General features: G+C 40.6%; 1 pseudogene; it reads right to left on the reverse strand.

The window, feature by feature from the left end:
- Window positions 1–22,583: 22,583 nt before the first annotated feature.
- Window positions 22,584–23,532, reverse strand: part of LOC147424650 (uncharacterized) — a 31,544-nt pseudogene continuing 30,595 nt past the window's right edge.

Below are 23,532 nucleotides of genomic sequence, written 5' to 3' on the forward strand. Positions count from 1 at the left end.
CCCAAATTAAATCAAAAAAATATCAATCTTGGTATTACCTAGTCCGCCTTTGCATGAGGAATCTCATGCACATTTCAAAATTCAAATCTTACCAAAATTACAAAATCCCACCCAAAATTACACTTTTTTTCTTGAGTGTCTCTAAACTGGCTCCTTTACCCTACAACACTCCACTGCGTCCTGGTCAGACAACAATGCTTGGCCCCACTCCCCTGGACCTTGATGGTCGAGAAAGGTCATTTAATGACCTTTCCACGGTAAAAAAATGCTCCTGCCCTGACGATCTAACGTGATGTGTTTGTTTAGCTATTGTGTATATAGGTTACTTACCCATCATTGAACATATGAAGAATTTTATCTTAATACTTCTTGGAACAAACACTTTTTGTGCTCTCTCTTTTAGAAACAACAATATTTATGGAGCATATTTTTAATTCTTTTAAACCAAGTAAGGCATGATATTTAAATTAGAAGGAACCGAATATCACATCAGAGGGCTCGAGGATGTGATTGGGAATTTGAATGGGACAAAATACCTTGGGAACATCGGCAAAAAACAGACCACGGAGGACCAGACTAGGGGCCATCAAAATTACAAGGACTATCAAACTTAAAACCAAACCAGGCAGCACCAGAACAGGGATTTACGGAGCATATTGATTGTCGCACATAAACAATGAACATTTATGACAACTATTACTCTGAATCTTCAAAGGACATGACAAATAGGTAGCAATGTTAGTGGAGAAAGAAAAGGCTTGCATAGCAAAAGGCAAAGCAAATAAGAAATTGGTTTAAGAGGAGAGAAGGAAGGAAGGAAGGAGAGAGAGAGAGAGAGAGAGAGAGAGAGAGTGTTTTGATGAAGCAACTATAATGGTTGGTGACACAAACGATTGGTGTAGTTTTTGGTTGCTGAATTCTCGGAACTGAAAATAACTAGTAAAGATAATATGCCATAAATGACAAACTCTACATTTAGTGTGGAACTAGGATAAGGCCATCACGTGAAATCTGATATGAAGACAGGGTTTAGGGTGGTGGCTTTGTTTTTTAACTTGGCTTTTCTATGAAATGGATGGATGAGTTTTACTCTCGAAAACATTTTCATGGGCCTCCATGAAATTATTGTACAAAGCTTCCACATCTTCAATGCCATGGTAAGGATTCAAATATATTAGGGGTTGTGTGTATCCGGGGGGAATAGGATACAATTGCTGAAGATCATCGTAGGAGTCATAAGGGTGAGAGTGATCCGGACTTTCCTTTTGTCCTTGGGTCTCATCACCTCTATTCCTAAAGCTGCTCACTGCATTCTCTTCATCTTTCCCATCATGTTTGTCAATTATGACTGGCTTTAAAGAAGGCAAGGTGGGGCTGATGCGATGAGGGCCGGCTGGTACGGTCTCCTGAGAACTAGTAGAAGTAGGAAGGGAAGGAGGCCCTTCTTCGTGAAGAGAGGGCATGGAGGAGGAGGAGGAGGAGGAGGCGGAAGTGGGGGAGGCAGGCGGGGAGGAATGAGAGGAGGTGGAGGGGCGAGCGGGAAGGAGACGAAGAGTGAGGTCAAGAAGGCCCTGGCGGCGATTGAGGGGCCCAAGGAGTGGGAAGGAGAGGAGCGGGAGTGGGGAGGCGGAGTCAGAGGCGGCGAGGACGCTGTCGGCAGGGACGACGGCGGTACCAATTGGGCGGTGGATGCAGCAGCTGCAGCAGGAGAGGAAGCGGTGGCTGACTTGCACCTTGAGCACCCATGCCACAGAAGGCGTGAGGTGGTCATCCACAGGGAGCAGCAGACGCTGGTTCCATAGAGGGGCGGCGTCGCCATCCACAGCCACCCGCGTGCTCTTGGCCGCTCTGGGGTGCAGCCACGCCACCGCCACCGGCTGGTTCACTCCACACCACGCCACCCTCCGTAGCCCCCTCGCCCCCACTATCGTCACCTCCACCTCTTTCCTAGGCGCCATGCATTCTCCCTCTTCCCCTCCCGCCCCCGGACCGGACCTTTATTCCCACCCAGGGGATTCCAACATTGATCTTCACTGAAACACGATTCACGAATTGATGCCTTGCCTTCCTTGCGAAACATTTGCGGTTAAAGCACCTTAACATTCCAGACTCAAGTAGTAGTCTTAAGGCTCTGCGCAGTGCACATATAAGCCGCAGCGTTCAATCAAAAGCGCTTACGTGGCTCCAAGATGCTTACCGCCACTGCCCTTGCTCGATTTGGGGATCGTTCTTGCGACCATCTCGTGTGTTCTCAGTCGCTCGGGAGTCGCCTGTAGGGAGTGCCTTGTGCGTGCAACAAGCCTGGCGGGAGGGTCCAACTTTGAAGGACCTTCAAAAAATCGGCTGAAGTTTCTTCCATACAGATTTTAGCTCTTGCAAGTCGAGGTCCAAAAAAGGCAATGGTCACTTGAGGCATAGTTATCAGTTACTTTTTGTATAATTGTGCCTTCCTCATGGTCACACAATCTGCATCGAGGGGTATCATAGAACTATGCATTGCTTGGTGCAACTATGCCGATTTTGGCGTAGTTACACAAGCAACAGTCGTAACCCATTAAATGCAGGCATAGAGTCTCTCTCTCAGCCAACGAGAGAAACACCGGCCTTATAAATGCACTTGACTACCAAGCACCTATAATAGTACACAAGTGCACCCTCACACAAACATGACCGCATTCAAGTTATCTGCCTTTAGTGCATGAGAGACCTAGTTGCCTCGGTTATCGAGATTGATAAAGTATGTGTTCGCATGACCACCCCCTAGTCATACCCGGAATTTTTCATATTTGACTAGGAGGGAATGTGAGAATTGCATTTCACCACAAAAAAGCCCCTTTTCTATCCTATCAAAACACATGTTTCACTTTAAAATAGCCAGTTTAAGGCTTTCAAACGGTTTCTAAAGGTGCAAATGAGAAAATGAGCTAAGAAGCCCTCCACCATTTCCCTTGCTTACATTAGTGATTTTTATAGCTCATCCAAATATTGTACAATGTAATTGTAGATTTAGAAAAACCTGCAGTAAATGATAGGGTTAACTCCCTTTTTGGCTTGCCCAAAGGGCAGAGGCTATATAGATGCCTTCTCTTTTTGCAGATTACAATAGGAAAAAAGTTGAGTTGTATTTTCAAGCACTTTTGGATAAGCCAAAAAGTGTTGATTGGTTGAAATAAGATAGTGAGCACTCATTTAGATGACTAGTGTGTAAATCTAATGATGGACTTTACAAGTGCCTTGAGTTTTGAAGAAATAGGAAGTGAATGCTCATTGACCAAAGAACACATTATACCTGGTAACAACAAGTGATAAAATCACCAGCTCACTCAATCGTTTCTCTTTGCAAGAGTTTTGGGCATCATGCTAAAAGAAAGGGCGTGCTGCAAAATACACACACACACACACACACACACACACACACACACACACACACACACACACACATGCATGTTCTTCTTTGAGAGAGCAGACTCTATTCAACCATTCACATGCTTGCCCTTACCCATATTTTATACCAAAGCAACCATTTGGCTTAGCTCCCACTCCCTTAAATGTGAGACAGAGCATTGAGGCACTACATGGAGGAGAGTCTCATTTTGTATGTGCATTATATCCCTTAACAATTTGAGAGTGTGATCATCATACCCTACATGAGTGCTCAGTTTTTTATCACATAAAAAACTGCTTTACCTACATTTTAACTCATGTCATGGCCTACATACCTTTCTCTCCTAGCCACCTCATGGATTCAACTTGTTAGTGGCCACCCTTATATCCATAGTCTTGAAGCATGTTACATGTTGTACTCGGTCCCAGAGGTCAATCTGACCTTTAAGGATGACCTCTCTCTCTCTCTCTCTCTCTCTCTCTCTCTCTCTCTCTCTCTCTCTCTCTCTCTCTCGTTAACCTTTGAGGTCAGTGTGTCCCCCTCTCTTTGTATAAGTATGTGAGCATGGAAGACCTTGAGTTCAAGAATCAACGTTCATCGGCTAAAATTTCTAGGTCTCTTGTGATCTTCTTCTTCCTCCTCCTCCTCCTCCTCCTCCTCCCTCTCTCTCTCTCTCTCTCTCTCTCTCTCTCTCTCTCTCTCTCTCTCTCAGGCTGCATGTCTAGTTTGTAGTATTAAAATGAAGCATGTGAGAGGCGAAGATCCTGGTCGCGTGTACCAGGGAGCCTGCTTTTTTCCCGATCACACGCTGGCTCTTCTCTCTCTACCTATCTAATTGTGGTAGTTAAGAGCCTCGAAAGGGGCATAGCCTTTTACATGGTTGGATTTTGAGGCCCTCTCGGTTAGCAAGAACCTGGTCAAGATCTGTCTCATCACTCAATCAAATCAAGCATTTATCTTCAAAAAGCCACCGGTTTTCTTGACTTGCAAACAAAGCTTGAAGGCTATTTAGCTGTTCCAAAGTGACAAGGCTCTAAATGTAAGCAAAATGACATGGAGGCAGTCCTACAATGGAGGCACATGCATGGAGGCAGCCCTACAATAAGAGATCGGAGTCATCATTTCTATGGGGAGGCAAAGGGCCCACATTAGGTATGCAACACCAAGGAGGATCCAAATGAGCAAATGGATTGCTAACTCCAATACCAAGGCTTATACCCTCAACTAGCAATGATCAATGCAATCACATCAGTGTTATGGAATACAAAATTGCTTTCCTTCAATTTTCCAAGAGGAAATTTAGAAAATTAGGTTTATTTTGCAGGTTTTTACACTATTTTTCTCTATTTTGGGGCGGGGTTACTCCTTTTCCCCTTGCCCTCAACCGGAACTTTTGAAATTGAAAACGGCATGATACTAAGCTGAGACATATTTTTCCCAAACATTGAATGGAATACCCGCCTTGCACGACCGTTGCCGTGAGCACTATAGCAGTAGGCAATGCCACTTGTCCCCTTGCAGAACCCCTTTTTTCTTACATATGTCATGAGTTCAAGATGTGAAAACTTGGGAAAGCTAAAAAGCCTGGATGGTCATGTTGGAGCTCTCAACGTTGTAGCATCGACTGACTGGCTAAAAAAAGATGAAGAAAGTGTGGAGACGGATGTGGGACTCTCTCTCTCTCTCTCTCTCTCTCTCTCTCTCTCTCTCTCTCTCTCTCTCTCTCTCTCTCGTGGTGTGGAGGGCCGTAGCTAGGCAAAAATGGAGCTCGTCGGGATCAAGGGTGGCGGACATACAACGGTAGAGGAGTAGGTGGCTCAACAAGTGCTTATGGCAAGTGGGACATGTATTGGATCTAGAGTTTTGACGTCCTGGCCAACAGAGGATTGAGGTTGTATAAGGGTGTGGGGCTCGTGGGGCAGATAAGTTGTTGGAAGCCAGGGGTGTTGATAGGGGAGACTACATGAGGCCTGTTGTTGCGGACACATTTGAGAAGTTGTACATGAAGTAAGTGGTGGGCTGTATTCATGATTGAGTTTTGGCGGGTGAGGAGGGGGAGCATTCTCTGTCAAGCACCAAGGCCAATCAATGACACACTCTCTCTCTTTTGAATAGAAATAGACATACACACTCCTCAGCAGGATTAAATGGGATTGGCCCTCTCTCTCTCTCTCTCTCTCTCTCTCTCTCTCTCTCTCTCTCTCTCTCTCACACACACACACACACACACACAACTGCAACAAATAACGAAGACGTCTCTCTCTCTCTCTCTCTCTCTCTCTCTCTCTCTCTCTCTCTCTCTCTCTCTCTCTCTCTCTCTCTCTCTATCTATCTATCTATCTATCTATCTCTATAAGACCTGCGATACACATGAAGGTCCCGTAGAAAATGAAATCTGATCTCTCTCTCTCTCTCTCTCTCTCTCTCTCTCTCTCTCTCTCTCTCTCTCTCTCTCTCTCTCAGACCTGCGATGTGCGGTATCTGTGTGTGTGTGTGTGTGTGTGTGTGTGTGTCACACACACACACACACACACACAGTCATAGATTCTAATATCTAACTAACCCAAATGATTTTCTCATATTAAACTGATCACTTAATGTGGGAGAATAAACGGGAACAAGAGTTAGAATAGAGACATGTGCTTCTAGGCTTATCTCAACAAGGGATCGAAAGGAGAGATGGTTGCATCTCAATAGGGGTCCAAAAGGAGACGTTCTACCAAAGATCAATGTGCAATAAGTGCTTCTAGACTTATCTCAACAGGGGGCCAAGAGGAGAGATGGTTACATCTCAATACGGGTCCAAAAGGAGGTAGTCTATTAAAGAGCAATGTGCATCTAATGGAGCTTAAAAGACCTTAGGGTTAGCTTCATTAAAGACCTCCAATGGTTGATGTTAAAAGTCGTTTGACCTTAGGAAAGATAGGGCTGAGCTTGAGGTGGGAACATGACCTAAGCTTGAGGTGCTTGTTGTGCTTGATGACTAAGGTGCTTGTCGTGCTTGATGATTAAGGTGCTTGAGGTGCTTATCCTGCTTAATGAGTAAAGTGCTTGAGAAGCTTCCCATGCATGGGGAGTAAGGTTCTTGAGTAAAAAAGAGACCCTACAAAGGAGGGGGAAAGCCCCAAAGTTAGGGAAATCTTTGACTTAACCTCCCACTCACCCAAAGGGCACCCCTTTTCTCAAGGGGCACATGGGACACATGTCAGACTCTCCCTATGCTGAGCCACATGGTGTGCTATTGGTTGGGCTAAAGAGGGTCCAATGAGCTTTTAGTTCCATCCAACAAATATCTAGATATTTTCAAGCTCCGTCTCTCTCTCTAAGGGGTAAGGAGGACACTTGTCCAAAGAGTACCCATGTACTTGAAATGCATGTTGCATGTGATTGGCTAGGAGGAGAGGGGTCCAATGAGCTTAAGGCATGAGAAAAAGGTAGAACTCGCCCCAAGCAAGCAAGGGGTGTGCTGGGGGGGTACACACACACACACACACTCATTTTGTGGATGGATTCTCATCGGTAAAAGTTAAGGAACTCCACCTCCTTCTCCAAGCTTGTGAGAAGTAAGAGCCTACACCAACACTCTTGGCTATGGAATGCAAATCCAACCAAGAGCCATGCTTCAATGCTTACGCTTGCCATCTTCTCCATCTTCATTACTATGCTATTATGTATGCTAGCAAGAAGCGTGATGATAAGTGGGGAACTATTTCTTTCTCCTATGGAATGTCTCTTCTTCCTCTTCCCTATCCTCATTCCCCGCTAGCTCTCTCCACCTTCGAAGGTTTTTGAGGCCTTGGGACTGAGGCTTGGGATAGGTAATGCTTTCTACAAAGTTTATGTTATGCTTGTGATGCATGAAGATTTCCATCTTCATTGCATCACCTCGATCACAAGGAACACAAAGATTGTATTGTACCAAGTCTCTCTTGATGGGAGAAACTATAATACAAATGCCTATTGGAGGGGGGACCGGCTCCGTATGAATCCGGTCCTCAATTGTTGTCATGTTCTCTAAACTCTCTCTCTTGCAAAAGTATTGTTCATGCCAAGTTAACTAAGTACCATGTTTATGTTGCTACCATCAATTAGGTTCACCCGCTATGCTCACAAAGTAATCTCACAAAAGTGCTTCATCTAATTTCCTAATTCTGCTACTCTCAAAGTTCATAGGCCATTTCCATTACATTGGTATCAGAGCATTTGGTTTCTCTTTTCTTACTTAAGAAGAGAGGTCCTTAAGTAGCTTATTAATGGTTGATTTTGTTAATTATATTAGGGTAAGTGGGATTGGGATCTATTATCGGTTTTGTTGAGCCCACTATGTGGAATATGGTGCACACTTCGGGAGCTTTGGTCTTAATAATGGAGTCTTTTTAGACTTGCCTACGGCTTTACCATTATTGAGCCATAAGAAGTCCGGAAGGAGCTATCCCTCGGCAACTCTACTCTCTATAATTAATCAATTCGAGCCGTGGGTGTAGATACTTAAGTGCCTCCTTTCAAAAGCTGAGAGGAGTAGCAACTAAGGTTTTGAATTGCCAAAGCATACATAAGTAAATACATAAGTTTAATTAACATGGCTGACAATAACCAAGAGAGTAGAATGAGCATTGACAACTTTGATTTTACACATGAAGGTGCTAATGATGATGCCCCTATGTTTGTTGATTATCTTGTTACTAAGTTGCAACAAGCTATGGGCAACCCCTCTTTGCAAGCCGAAGTTACTCAACAACTTCGTGCTTATGGGATTTCCTTTCCTCTTAAAGAGGAGAGAGAGCCTAGGAGGCCTCTTGATGAGACCCCCAAAAGAAGACTCTCTCCCATACTAGAGGAGGAATCCAAAGAACAAGAAAGTAATGAATCCCAAAGTTCCTCCAAAGATATGGCTCCACTAAGACGCAGACTAAACGATGGCCAACTTCTCCCAAGAGGAAATGGTTAAGCCATAGTCCTTCTCCTCGTCAATCCAAAAGGGAAGAGAGGAAACAAAGGAAGAAAAGGGGAAGAAAGAGGTCACCCTCTTCTCCTCCTTCTTCACCTTCCTCCTCTACTGATGAAGCTATGGCTATTCTCCTAGAGAATACAAGAGGGGAAGACATCGCAAATCTTACCCTGCATGGCGAAGGTCACAAAATAAGTTCAAAGCGGGAGGGAAGAGTATCTCTTTTCTCACCTATGATGGCACCTTTGGTGCTACCGACAAAATATTGGCCTTCATCCAACAATTTGATGCGGCCTTTGGAGACGAGGGCTTCAAGGAGTCCTCCAAGCTACGCCATGTAGCTATGCACTTCCAAAAATCGGCTCATCAATGGTGGGCTAGCGTTCGTGGAAATGGAGAAGCCCCAAAGACATGGAAAACTCTACAAGTTTCCATCATGAACCAATTCCTTGCAAGCGATGCAAAGGACAAAGTGCTCACCGAATGGTGGAGTTTGAGGCTTCTCTCTCATGAGTCTATCCACAAATAGTGGACAAGTTTTGGGATTTACATCTCAAGGCTACTACTTCGCCGAGCAAAAGCAACAATTCTGTGCAGGATTACCTAAAGAGATCCCCGAGTATGTCAACTCTCAACGGCCTCCATACCATGGTTGCTTCGCGCATAAATTTTCAACAAGGGGGCTAGACGGAATGTCAAGCCCATGGAAAATAAAGCCAAAAGTGATGCCAAGAGGAAACCAATGCCCAAAGTTTTTACCAAGGCCATTCCAACAACAATAACAAAAATCGGTCCAAGGAGAAGAGAGTTTATAAAGGTAAATATAAACTCTTTCCTAAAGAGCTAGAAGCTTTTCGTAAGGACTACAAATGTTTTAAGTGTGGAGAGCAAGGCCATGGTTATCCTCCTTGCCCCAAGGATTGTTCAATGAGACTCCTAGAGCCTCTATGTTTGAAGCTCCAAAAGAGGATGCTCATTGCCAAGGATTTCTCCTTTCTTATGCTTGGGGAAAGATGTAAGAGCATGATACCTTTATTTTTTTTGGCCCTGGTTCAACTCACAACTTCATATCCACGGAGTTGACCACCAATCTAGGCATACAAACCCATGAGATGGGAGATACATTAAAAGCCAATGGATCAACCAAGGGACAAGACATATCAGTTACTCCCTTAATTGGAAAATTCAGGCTTCATGTCCAAAGCTATGTGGACAAAGAGGATTTATTCATCTCCCCTCTCAAACATGAGGATATTATTTTTGCGGCACCATGGTTTATCCGCATGGCTTCCAACATGAAGTTCCTTGAAAGGAGAATCTACTTCACCTACAGGGAAAATAGCATGTACATAGATGCTAATGAGTTGGGGAACACCATATCCCTACAATAAAGGGAATCAAGAGGAATTAGAGTTGTCTAATCTCCTAAATGGATTCCAATAGGTTTTCATTGATGACATCCCTAGTGAGCTACCTCTAAAATGAGGGATGATGATCGTGCAATTGAGCTCCTACCAAGAAGCTCGCCGCCTAACAAGCCTCGTTATTGAGTTTCACAAGCTCAACAAGAGGAGATCATGGGGCAAGTGCATGAATTGGTGGAAAAAGGGATGGTGAGGTCTAGCTCCTCTCCATTTTGTTCACCATTTCTTTTAGTAGCCGACTCTTTGGGGGTGGCCAACATATCAAGCGACAAGGCAAAGCTCCTGGCAAGCATGCACTTGACTACTCAATCTGTTTCCATGGTGGTCTTCTTTGCTTTGCTGAAGCGAAGAAAAGAGCCTGCTGATTGTCCTTCATCATCAAGTGCGGAAGGGCAGGAAAAGGACAGAAGAATAGCTCGCTGCGCTTGTCAAGAAATACCATTTTAATAAATTGTCAACCCAGCTCCCATCCCCAGCCCCAACAAGAGACCCTAGCTGCACCCCCACCCCCGCCTAGCTCTCTCTCTCTCTCTCTCTCTCTCTCTCTCTCTCTCTCTCTCTCTCTCTCTCTCTCTCTCTCTCTCTCTCTCTCTCCTCTGTGTGCACACGTGCTCACACACAACCTTGCTTGCTTGCTTTGTTCTTGTTGGACTCCAAAGCCTATTTGTTATCCAACAGTGGTTCATCTTTTGAGGATCTTAGAAAGTGCTGGAAAATCCCTTCACTTGTACACCTTGCTAGGATGCTCATTTTCACTCTCACCTCTCTCTCTCTCTCTCTCTCTCTCTCTCTCTCACACACACACACACACACACACACACACACACACACACACACACACACACACACACACACACACACACACACACACAAAAACACACAACCCTCACGCACACACACTTACTAACCCACACACAAAATATACAGAGTCGACAACCCAAACTTGGTTTCACCTCTCTCTCTCTCTCTCTCTCTCTCTCTCTCTCTCTCTCTCTCTCTCTCGCACACACACACACACACACACACACACACACCTACCTATCCTCCTAACACAACAAACTTCACCTACACTGCACTTGACAACATAGCATGGGTACCAACAAAGAATCAAAGCAGGCTATAGTGGGCAATTACACAGAGATGGAGCTAGATCGACAAGATCAGGAGGAGCTGATGGATGATTCATTCAAAGGTTGTATCCGGACCTTCCTCTGGGCTGGAGGCTGTGTCTATGATGTTTGGTTTAGGTGTGCTTATAACTAGGTGCAGCCATCACATTCTTTTATCCCTCGTGCTTTGCAAATTTTTTTGCAATTGAACTATGTATTGTGTGTTGCATATGAATTATACATTGTATGATGTGGTTTGCACCTTTGAGATTAGATTATTTGAGCCAAGTAATACATATGATGTGTATTCCTGATTCATTTGAGCCATGATTGACACACTTGTAAGCATGATGCTTCATGGTATAGTTGATACTCTACGTGCATGTGCGGAATGACCAGTAATACCAAGAGAAAATTCTGATGACACATATTCAGCTCCATCATCCTCATACACTCTCCACATAACAGCGAGAGTCATGTTAATAGGACTAGATTGTGCTGGGGAGTTCCATCATTGGTCAAGTATGTGCTAACGATGCTGGTTTCGTGCAGGTTGTGCAAGTGCTGTTACCCTTCCACACTCGTTCTCCCAGCTGGGCATGGTATCATGGGTAATTTTTCACATATTCTATGGACTCCTGGAGAGCAGCTGGACTACATACTTGATAAGATGATTGTATGTAGGATATAGATCCAAGAAGGAAAAAGAGAACATAAATTTCAAAAACCTCACTTTGTAGGGTTAAGCCCCCTCCCCCCTCCCACAAAAAAGAAGATTAATTTGTTTTAGTTAAGTGTGTGTGTGTGTCTATATATATATATATATATATATATATATATGTATGTATATATATATATATATATATATATATATATATATATATATATATATATATATATATATATATATATATAGAGAGAGAGAGAGAGAGAGAGAGAGAGAGAGAGAGAGAGAGAGAACATAGAAGTGGACATGTTTCTTTGCTTCACTTAAGGGGCATGCCTTGTGATTTATCACTTGTTTTCCATAGAGGCTCTTTGGTGTGCATTGGTTTGCATTACAATTAAGTTGTTATTCCATTTTTTTTGTTTAGCTCAGTTTTGTAGCCAAAATTTACAAGCTTTTTAGAAGCCTTCGGACATATTGTTTGCAACTATTATGTGACCCGTGCATTTCTGCGGTCAAGGAAACATGGCATGTATTCTCATAGGGCTATCTTATGTTCCAATTAGAACACTATCAATACTCTCTTTTTGCATGTATAGTCTATTGCATTTCTAAAAATGATGCATGACACAACCTCTTGATAGATTTTAACAAGCATGAATATGTGTAAGATGCTACAAAGCATTCTTTAAAACCAAGCTTGGGAGCTTCTCATAAACGTTATCTTCATGAGGTGCTAGCCTTTGTTCAACAAACTTAGGAGTGCTCTCCTTCTATTGGGGTGGAGAGAGAGAGAGAGAGAGAGAGAGAGAGAGAGAGAGAGAGAGAGAGAGTCCTTCTTGAGAGAGACTCCTTCTTTTGGTCTATATGTAAGATGATGCAAATCATACTTTAAAACCAAGCTTGGGAGCTTCTCATAAACATTGTCTTTCATAAGGTGCTAGCCTTTGTTCAACAAACTTAGGAGTGCTCTCCTTCTATTGTGGTGGGTAGAGAGAGAGAGAGAGAGAGAGAGAGAGAGAGAGAGAGAGAGTCCTCCTTTTGATCTATCTGATCTAGCAATGCTACCAAACTTGATGATAGAGATTATATAAGTTAGCATGGTGTGAAGAGATGAATGCTAAGAGAAGTCAATGTGAATAAAACGTTTTTTGAAAACAGAGTGGGTTCTAAAATTGGTTTCAATGATAGGAACATAATTGGATTCAATGTCTCTACTCCACTCTCTCACTTGCTTCTATCCTTGCATCTTTCTTATGAGCAAGACATGATAGTAGTGCACATCATAATAGCCTATATAATAAGAAGGATGTCTTTTCCTTGGTCTATCTAGGGTTGACAAAAGTGCTACCAAGTCAAGAAGTACAAATTGGGTACGCTAGCAAGTTGTTAAAGATGAGGACCAACAACTGCTACATTGTGTAAGAAAAGATGAGGGCTCATAGTTTCCAATGTACCAAGAAAGTTTTAAGTTTTAAAGAGATGAGTCGCTTTCTATTACTATTAAGAATGTGATTGACCCTTCCATCTATGTTTCTCTCTAGATGACTCGCTTGCATCTCTATCTATGTTTTTTGCACAAGCATAGTAATGGTTCATCGCCTAATCACTACTACTACTACTACTCAGTCCCATCTCATTAGTGAGAATCTTTCGAGATTCTCTGCTCTGCCTTTGTTGAGCTGCTAGGTATTTTCCTTCGCACCGCTCCCACGCCCCTCTTCACTCATGGAAAGAAGAAGAGGGCTTAGGGCTGCACCTTGCCCTCAGGCAATCCTATTCACCTGCATCATCCCCCCCCGCCCACCTCGCGTCACGCTCATCCAGAGAAGAACATGGCTTCAAAGCTGCACCCTCCATGCCCTCCTGCGCCCATTCACTTGAGACACACAATTTGGCCCGGCAAATCCTAGAAAGGGAGATAGCATCCTGCGTATGAGAGAGAGAGAGAGAGAGAGAGAGAGAGAGAGAGAGAGAGAGAGAGAGAATTCCGCTGGACATTATGTAGCAAAGCAGAAGCGGAATGGTTCACATCTCTTGCTGTTGCCTGTGAAGCAACACAAGAGCAACTGCAGCGACTCAAAGTGTCTCACAAGCCTGCTCCTCGATGTAGCCTAGCATAAGAGGAATAGAGAGTGGGAGCTTTTAGTAAGAACTATGACAGAAGAGCAGGCTCTGCTCTGTGGCACTGCGCAAAGCACGCATGCAAAAAAAAATCCGTGTCCCTCTCTTCCCCCTCCACGTGCCATCTGTGTAGGGCTTTCCCTCTGCTTTTTTACCTTTAGACATTAGACATAATTGCCTTTTTTTTTTGGCAAGGTAATTTGCAACAAATCACATGCTAAGCAGTGAGTACTCAAAAACGGATTAGGAAATATTGAATAATTTTTGAAATTTGAGGGGTATTTTGAGAATTTTCACAAATCAGATAAACCCCAAATTTACTCCCTCTTTTGCCTTTTTGCCTTTTGCAAGTTAGGTATCTTGGTTCATTCCGTTTAATGAGACACGCGTACAGACCTACTCACAATAATGCATAAGGAGCTTAATACAATAAGGTTCACACTATTTGTTCATTTACACTTTCACGTGATTTGCATCTTTGAATGTGATAGAAATAAAAGTAAAATAAGGTTGCTTAGTTGTTTATTTTTGTAAGAGTTTTGGCCATTATGTTAAACTGAAGGATGTGGTGCAAAATGAAGTCGATGACCTAAGATCATGCATGTCATTGATGTTTCTCTCCCTCTCTCCCCGAATTAAAAAAGCATGTTCCTCTTTGTGAGAGCATATTGTATTCAACCATATACATGCTTGAGACTATTCCCTTATGCACAATCTATATCATACCAACCATTTGGCTTAGCTCCTACTCCCTTACATGTGAGACCGAACATTGAGGCAATGTAGGAGAGCGTCTTTTTGTATGTACATCATATCCTTTGAAAATTTGAGAGTACGAATATCATACCCTACTTTAGTGTTCAACTTTTGATCACATCAAATTGATTTTCTTACATTTTAGCCTGGATCACGGTCTACATTTCTTTCTCCTAGAAACCTCGTGGACTCAATTTGTTAACTGCCACCAGTATATCCATAATAGGTGAGCATCTTCTTTATGGGAATTTTAGAAATACCACCAATAGAGAAGAGCCACCATTGACATCAATAAAGAAGTTATAGAATATTCTAACATCATTAAGAAAAATGTCAAATTATTTCAAAGATTTGAAGCATTTAATAAAACAGGAATGATACACATAAATCTCTCTCTCTCTCTCTCTCACACACACACACACACACACACACACACACACACACACACACACACACACACACACACAAACACACACAATGTGTGCTTGGAATTATGGTTGTTTTTAAGACGTAAAGCTGTGTCTTTGTGTGTGTGTGTGTGTGTACATACATACATACATATGTATACATGTATATATGCATACATATACATATTATGTCTAAAAATAATGAAGTAATTAATCTCCAAAGCCTACATAACCAACTCAAATTCTATTTTTAGCTTCTTCTATTCAAAGATAATCAGCCTTCTTATGAAAAGCTACAAAGTTTTGTGTCGTTGGAGAAATTTAATCTCACAACCAAGGGTAGTTTGGGAATTCTGAAAAATTTGAAGGGAATTTTGAGAGTTTATGACAAAATAATTGGGTATTTTTGGGCTTCTTGAAAATTGAGGGATATTTTGGTAGTTTTTCATATATATATATATATATATATATATATATATATGAAAAACTACTATCCACCCAACATGTGTGTGTGTGTGTGTGTGTAGGTATGAATGTATGTATATGTGTGTGTAAATAAATAAATAAATGAATAAACAATAAATATATGTATATATGTGTGTGTGTGTGTGTGTGTACACACACACACACACACACACACACACACACACACACACATATATATTATGCTTGAATCAAAGATTTTCATATAGGTCTTGAGGCCTCCTGCTATAATTATGACATTCAAAATTTCTATGCTCTCCCCCCCAATAGCAAAACCTCTCTCTCTTTCTCTCTCTCTCTCTCTCTCTCTCTCACACACACACACACACACACACACACACACACACACACACACACACACATGTTGGGTGGATAGTAGTTTGCATGGACTATGATTGGTCGGTCTCTCTCTCTCTCTCTCACACACACACACACACACACACACACACACACACGTTGGGTGGATAGTAGTTTGCATGGACTATGATTGGTCGGTCTCTCTCTCTCTCTCTCTCTCTCTCTCTCTCCCAATAAATATTCACTTTTGTTGACTTTTAGTGTCTTTTTAAATTGTTCCTACACCCTTGAACATTTTGCTATGTCTTTCTCTCTCCCTACTTGTCCTTGCCGCATCATTTATTGGGCGCTCAAAAATTATCCTCTCTCTCTCTCTCTCTCTCTCTCTCTCTCTCTCTCTGGTTGATTTTTAATAGGCACCCTTGCGTGTCGAAATTTAGAGAATTTATAGGTTTTTAAGCATGGCCCACATTTTAACTCTTAAAAATAAAAAGGACAAAATATCCAAGAACGGGTAAAAGGTTGGTTAATTGAGCAATATCTCTCCTCATTTGGGGTGCCAATATGAGGGTTGTTTTTTATTACGCATTTCATCCATTTTCTACCCATGAAAACCGTCAGCTACCCTTTTAAAAGTACACTATAGTGCGAAGAAAACCATAATATCTTGGAAATTGGAAGGGCTTGAAGGATGCCCTTGGTGGAATATAGTGCATATGAGCTCAACGATAAAATCCTCTCTCTTTCTCTCCCTCTCATGTATGTACATGTGTGCATACACATACAGACACCTCTCTCTCTCTCTCTCTCTCTCTCTCTCTCTCTCTCTCTCATCCAATAACGTGGATCGACCTCTTTATTTGCATGCATGTCCTCAAAGCAAAACATCACCAAGTCGACATGAGGCGAGCTTTTTTTTTTCTCGATCTCTTAAAAAAATAAAAACTTTTAAAAATATCTTAAAAAATATTTACATTGGTTTTAAAAAAAAACCCTTGAAAAGAAAAGGCCAAATATATATATTCAAAATTAAATTCTTATTAAATAATAAAATCTTCACTAAAATTATTCCTTTTTTGTTATGTACATTTAAATTGAAATATTTATTCTATGCAAAGTAGAAAGTCTATTGACGTTATATCTTAAAAGCCCTTCACTTCTTACAATGTTACCCTATACTTTTGCATTTTCAATCTAACCCTTCACTTTTGTTTTGGAAGGTTTTCTCTTAAGTGAAGCAGTGAGTGACACATGGAGGGTCTCTCCTTCCTTGAAAAAATTAAGTTGCTTCATATATAGTATAGATAGATCTCTCTTCATTTGGGGTGCCAATGTGAGGGTTAGTTTTTATTAGGCATATCATCCATTTTCTACCGATGAAAACCGTTAGTATCCTTTAAAATTACACTATAGTGCGAAGAAAACCATAATATCTTGGAAATTGGAAGGGCTTGAAGGATGCCCTTGGTGGAATATAGTGCATATGAGCTCAACAATAAAATCTTCTCTCTCTCTCTCTCTCATGCATGTGCATACACATACAGACCTCTCTCTCTCTCTCTCTCTCTCTCTCTCTCTCTCTCTCTCTCTCTCTCTCTCTGAGCCAATATCGTGGATCTACCTCTTTATTTGCATAAGCAAGATATCATTAGGACATGAGACGAGCTTTTTTTTCTCGATCTCTTAATAAAAGACAAACTTTTAGAAATATCTAAAAAATATTTATATTGGTTTTGAAAATAACCCTTTGAAAAGATAAAGCTAAATATATAATTCAAAATTAAATTCTTATTAAATAATAAAATCTTCACTAAAATTATCCATTTTTTGCTATGTATATTTAAATTGAAACATTTATTCTATGCAAACTAGAAGTTTATTGACTTTACATTCTTAAAAGCCTGTCACTACTTACAATGTTACTGTCACTACTTACAATGTTACTCTTTACTTTTGCATTTTAAATCTAACCCTTCACTTTTGTTTTGCAAGGTTTTCTCTTAGTCGGAGAGTGAGTGACACATTGAGGGTCTCTCCTTCCTTGAAAAATTTAAACTGCTTCATATATAATATAGATGCTGAAGATATGGTAGAGACCTCTCCATTATTGCATGAACAAACAATCCAAAGAGTTTGGTTTTTTGTTCGCTTTTCATAAAAATTAGTTGCGAAAGCGATGAAAAATGAAAAAGGTCCTCACTTGATGCCTAAGAAACATATTATGTTTTGCCGTCATAAAATGTTGTAGGTAAGGTATTAGATTTTTTGTGTTTAACGAATCTTACTATTTTCCACAAGCACATTATCAAATTTTCAAAGTATATTTTTCCCTGTGAGAAGAATATGATTGATTGAAAGAGAGATGCCATTAGTATTAAATTTTCTATCACAGTATCAAATTTTTTGAAGTATTATTTTGTTCGCGAGAAGAATTCAATCAATTGAAAGAGACATCTATTAAAAAAACAAAACTTAACATATTTATTTATTTGAAATATCTTGATTTTTTTCCCGAATGTTCTCTCTAAATCTTTCTAGATCTCTTCTTTAAGTAATTAACTAACCTTTTTCGTATCTGTTTATTCACGTTTTTTAGTTTATCCCTTCTGTTTTTTAGTTCCAAATTGAAACTTTTCATTAATAACTTTCGTAAGTTTTCACAACTCTCAAGCCGTTATTCCCACCACCTGCCTCTTTGTCCGCCTTCTCTTCAGTCATGCTTGCGAGCAAGGCAGCAGTCGTCTCCTAATCGCACAATAAAACAAAACCCCTATCTTCGTCTGCCTTCTATCCTCCATGCTAAAGCCATGCAATGTGTCTTTGAAAGATTCAGCAATGCTCACCTGAAGCCTTTCATCCTCAACTGCGAAATTGACTTTTGGGCAAGACTAACGAGGCCATGATATCCCGCCACCCCTACCTGCGCATTACCAAGATCATCCAAAGGAAGCAGAAGAAGGACAAGAAAAAGAAGAAGATAATTTTAACGTCGACGAGCTCTCATCAATTGTGATACAAAAGCGATTGTGAGAAAAATCTATGTCTCTCTCCGCATGATCTCTCTCTCTCTCTCTCTCCTCCACGTGCCTCCTACTCAATTTTTCCCTAGAAACCTACGAGAGCATCTCCATGGATTCGCCTTAATTAAGCACCTCGAAGAAAATTGAGGACACCCTATTAATCCACCTGTTTCCAAAATTGGGGAAACATACTTTATTGCATCTTGTTGCTACCTTTATAAGCATGGCATATTATTCATGCTCATGTTTGAAGCTCCCACCTTTAGTAACACAAGAAGTTATGAACAGATTCTCACAGCTTTTGTGAGGGAGGCACGGCATACCTAGCTAGATACGATTGGGGGTAGGGGACCACCGTGAGCCCGCCGGTGGAGGGGTCGGGGGTCCCCTGCCCCTAATCGTACCTAGCTAGGTATGCGGTGCCTCTCGAAAAGAAGCTCATGATTTTATGCATTGTATGAAAAACACTGGAAAAGGCTCCCTTTTCCTACATGAGAAAATTTCTAAATCTTCTTGTGTACAAGCTTCTGCTGCATACTAAGCTCAACCAAACTCAACCATCTCGATGATTACGCATGTTGCTACTAAGCTCAACTTTTCTATATCTTAAATCAGCTACTTCCCTATTTCTTGGACATTTTCTCTATATTTGCTAGCATCAAGCTATCTATTTACTTGCTGTAAGCTCTCAGTCGTTGTCAACTGTGTCTTAGCCTGGTTTGGCTGCATTGAGCCAATCCTTCGAAAAATGTTTTCTAAGGCTTGCTTATTTTGCAAAGATTGAGATCGAAATAATAGGTTCTTGAAGTTCTATTGCTTAATCGAAATGAAAGGCTCTTGAAGTTCCATTGCTTAATCGAACTTGTCTTTCTTGATTTTTTAAAAAATCTTGCAAAGTCTTGATGCTTGCAATGAGACAAATGAAAATCTGTGAAAGAAGCAGATGTTTCTCCCAAGCCTATCAAAAAAGGGAAAGAATACCAAGCAAGGATTTAATATTCACTTAATCAAGTAAAAAATATAGTGATTACTAAGTGTTATTGTCATATTTACATAATCATAGTTTACATGGTCACAATTAAGCCGGTTAAAGGTGACCTATTAACCCACAAAAAGCATATCGAGCTTTTTACCTTTCCTGACGAACCCGTCTAGAAAAAAAAATACCGGCGGGCCCATCGAGAAAAGCAAAAAGCTCGGCGAGTCCACAGCTTAATATAAAGGCGGACCTCTTCGGACCCACGGGTCACATTTTCAGAGCCACAGACAGAGAGAGAGAGAGAGAGAGAGAGAGAGAGAGAGAGAGAGAGAGAGAGAGAGAGAGAGAGAGAGTCGGGTGGGGGTGTGCTCTGCATTGCAATACACAGCAGTAGCACAATACCTGACCACACAACTCGTGTGTTTGTGTTGTGTGTACGTTGTGTGGTAGCATGCCTTGTGTCGTATTGTATGGTAATAACAGGGTACCTTACCACACAACCTGGCTGTGTGCATTAGCCATTCCATGGAACGATGCTTACCACAGGGCCATTACCTCGGTTATGTAGGGAATATGATATTCTTGTGGTAAGTATTGACTCGTCATATGGGTATTACGTCGATAACGCAACGATACTAGTATCATTATGATGAGTCAACTTCCCTTTTCCATGCAAAAGACTATATACGGGCATCGGTTAGTAACGCGGCCATATGATGCTCATATTTAACTTTTTTTTACTCTTTATATTTGAGCAGGACTTGGTCGGTAGCACGATTAATGTACTATAAACGACATACATTAATCGTGCTACCGACCAAGTCCTGCTCAAATATAAAGAGTAAAAAAAGTTTAAATATGAGCATCATATGGCCGCGTTACTGACCGATGCTCGTTTATGAACGTCATATAATTGTATGCGTATGTATATATAGTGTTTGTTTGAGTATTATGTACACAAAATACTTGATCGATACCGCGATCGTGAAGAGTATTTCGTATACAAATTTTCAAAATGTCTAAAAATGTTTATGTTGAGTGTTTTTGTCAAAGTATATCGTATCAAACCATAACACATCTAAAAAAATAAAAGAAAATTTTAATTTTGTAACAAGTATCTGATGGATTATTTGTCAACCATCTTTATTATATTAACACTAGTTTGGTACCAAAAAGAACATTTTAGTGTTTGTTTTTCACAAATTTAAATAAACGGTACATGAAATCTAGAAAACATATTAAGAAATGCTATTGCAAACTTATAAAATGTTATCCAAAGTACTCATAATAATTGTAACATGTCACTTTTGTACACAACCTCAATAATAACTACAATTAAAAAAAATCACCTTCAAAAAATAGCAGTCGATGTTTCACTAAAATTCATACTTTAGTCTCAAAAAAAATGGGCAAGGTGCATGTAATACTCCATTGTAACTACTTATATATTTGTTTGGCATTCCTTCAATCAACGACCACATGAAACATTTATTTCATACAAAAATTTGCAATCTCTTATATTGCATATATACTACATCTACAACTCCATTACTTAAGGTGATACTATTTGATGGTTATGCAAACCATATTTGTTGATTTATATCATATCCCACAACTGCGCATGTTGTATTTCTTATTTTTTATTTATTAAAGATTAGTTTTTTTATTTATGCACTATAATTTTTTTTATATGAGCTTAACTTACAAGATGCTTGTGAGTTTTAGATCTTGAAAAATGCTTAATTGATGGGTATTGACGAATAGATACATTAGAAATCTTAAGTTTTGTCTTGAAATCTATGCAAAATCTTCTTTTGATGAGAAGTTATATTCAATTTATGAAATTTTTGTTAAAATTACACTAAGTTTCTATGAAATTTCTATCTTAAAAGTTATCATCATAATCCTAACTTGGTATCAATTTTGGCAAAATAAAACTTTGGCTATGTTCTTCACCTCATCTCATAACTAAAAATATGATCCAAATGTCTTCTATTGTAACCTAGTCTTTTGAAGTGTTAACAATCAAAGTGTGAACTAATGTCTTATGGTCTAGCATAGTTTCTTGAAGTGTTTAGGATTTTTAACCCGTACTGTCCAAATGATTAAGTCATTGAGTCAATGTATCTCATTACGTTATCGTCATGGTTTGTGCGAACTAGTGTGAATCAATGTCTTATGATTTGATATAGTTTTTAGAGTGTTGAATGTCTTTAACCTAATATTTTGATAGTCTTACATGTGTGAAACCATCAGTGTGCTATGCAATTGTATTTGAATTGTTTTTTTTAATAATCAGTGCAAAAATGACACATGAGCAAAAAGGAAAATCATCTCGTGGGCCATTCACAAGGAGTGCATACATGCAATTTCACTATGTGCAGATGCCAAAATCTAGCGAATAAATGAGAGAGAAATCTTTATTAAAGATTTCATTAGCACTATCTAGGATAATATAGAGTGTAGACTACGTGGAGAAGGCTGCTAAGAATTATTGATGCTAGTAGGAATCAATGAATTTGACCAGCATCATAAATCAGAACGATGCTTGGAAGTATATCGCTCCTGAGAGAGAAAGATGTCCCCCTTTGTCTAGCCATATCTCCAATCCAAGAAAGTAGTGAAGCAAGCCAAGATTTGTCATCTCAAACTCCTTAACCAAGGTCTCCATAGTATTGTTGATGTGCTCAACATGGCTACTTGTACTCACAAGATCGTCCACATAAAGGATAACAAGAGTCATCAATCCTCCCTCATTGTAAACATACAAAATATGGGTCTGTAGAAGAACGACGAAAGGAGTGTCTTAGAAAGAAAGAGTCTATTTCCTTGTACCATGCTCGAGGGGCTTGCCTGAGGCCATAGAGAGCCTTTAGCAACCTACAAACCATGTCTCTAAAATCTGGATCCTCGAACCCTAGAGGTTTCTCCACATACACCTCCTCCTCTAAGTAACAGTTTAGAAAAGCCAAAACTACATCCATCTAAAAAACTGGCCACGAAAAAAGGGCAAAAACTGTCCGAATGGTCGCCATCCTCGCAGTCGATGCAAAGGTCTCGTCATAGTCCACCCCTTGTCTTTGAGAGAAGCCCTTGGAAGTGAATCGTGCCTTGTGCTTATCCAAAGAACCATCAAATTTGTACTTGGTCTTGTAGACCCATTTGATGCCAATCACCTTCCACTTGGCAGGCCACGGAACCAACTCCCAAGTGTTGTTGTTCTTGATGGGATCAACTTCTTTCTGCATGACCAACTTTTGCTTTGGTTATGAAAGCACCTCTCAACTGTCAGAGGATCTCTGTCCTTGATCATTGTCAACATCATAGCATAGTTTACCTGTAATAAAGTCCCATCTACCTCAGCAAATTGAAGTCGCTAAGATCGTCTTGTAGTATCGACATCTTGTCAATCTAGTGGCAAATTTGAAGTCTCTGCAAATAGAAAAATCTCCAACAGCCACTTTGGTAGCTTGTCTGACTTGCTCTCGGGGGAGGAGCAACTGGTATATTTGGCTCTATTTCTACACTATGGTGAGAACCACTGTCATCTGCATCATTTGCAACGGGTGCTTTCTCCGTAGTCTAAGGGACAAGAGTTGGAGAAGAGGGTTATTAAGAGGAAAATCATAATTTGGGCCTCCAAGTATTGGCAAATCTGGGGTCATCGTGGAAGACTTGGGAGCGGAAGCCCCCTCCAAAGGAAGAAACTCATCGAAGACGACTGGATGACTGAGTACAACATTCGTCTTGTATGGATCATAAAGTTGATATCCTTTGAAAAGTGAATTGTCGCCGACAAAAACCATTCTTCTGGACTTGTCAAACTTCCCCCTTTGCTCCTTTGGTAGATGGATGTATGCATTACTCCCAAATATGCAAAAATGACAGACATTGGGCTTTCTACCAAAGTAAGTCTTGAATAGGGTCTTGCTT

Source organism: Adiantum capillus-veneris, chromosome 25 (assembly GCF_014529385.1).
Source record: "Adiantum capillus-veneris isolate H3 chromosome 25, ASM1452938v2, whole genome shotgun sequence".
In the NCBI taxonomy this organism is placed as follows: Eukaryota; Viridiplantae; Streptophyta; class Polypodiopsida; order Polypodiales; family Pteridaceae; genus Adiantum; species Adiantum capillus-veneris.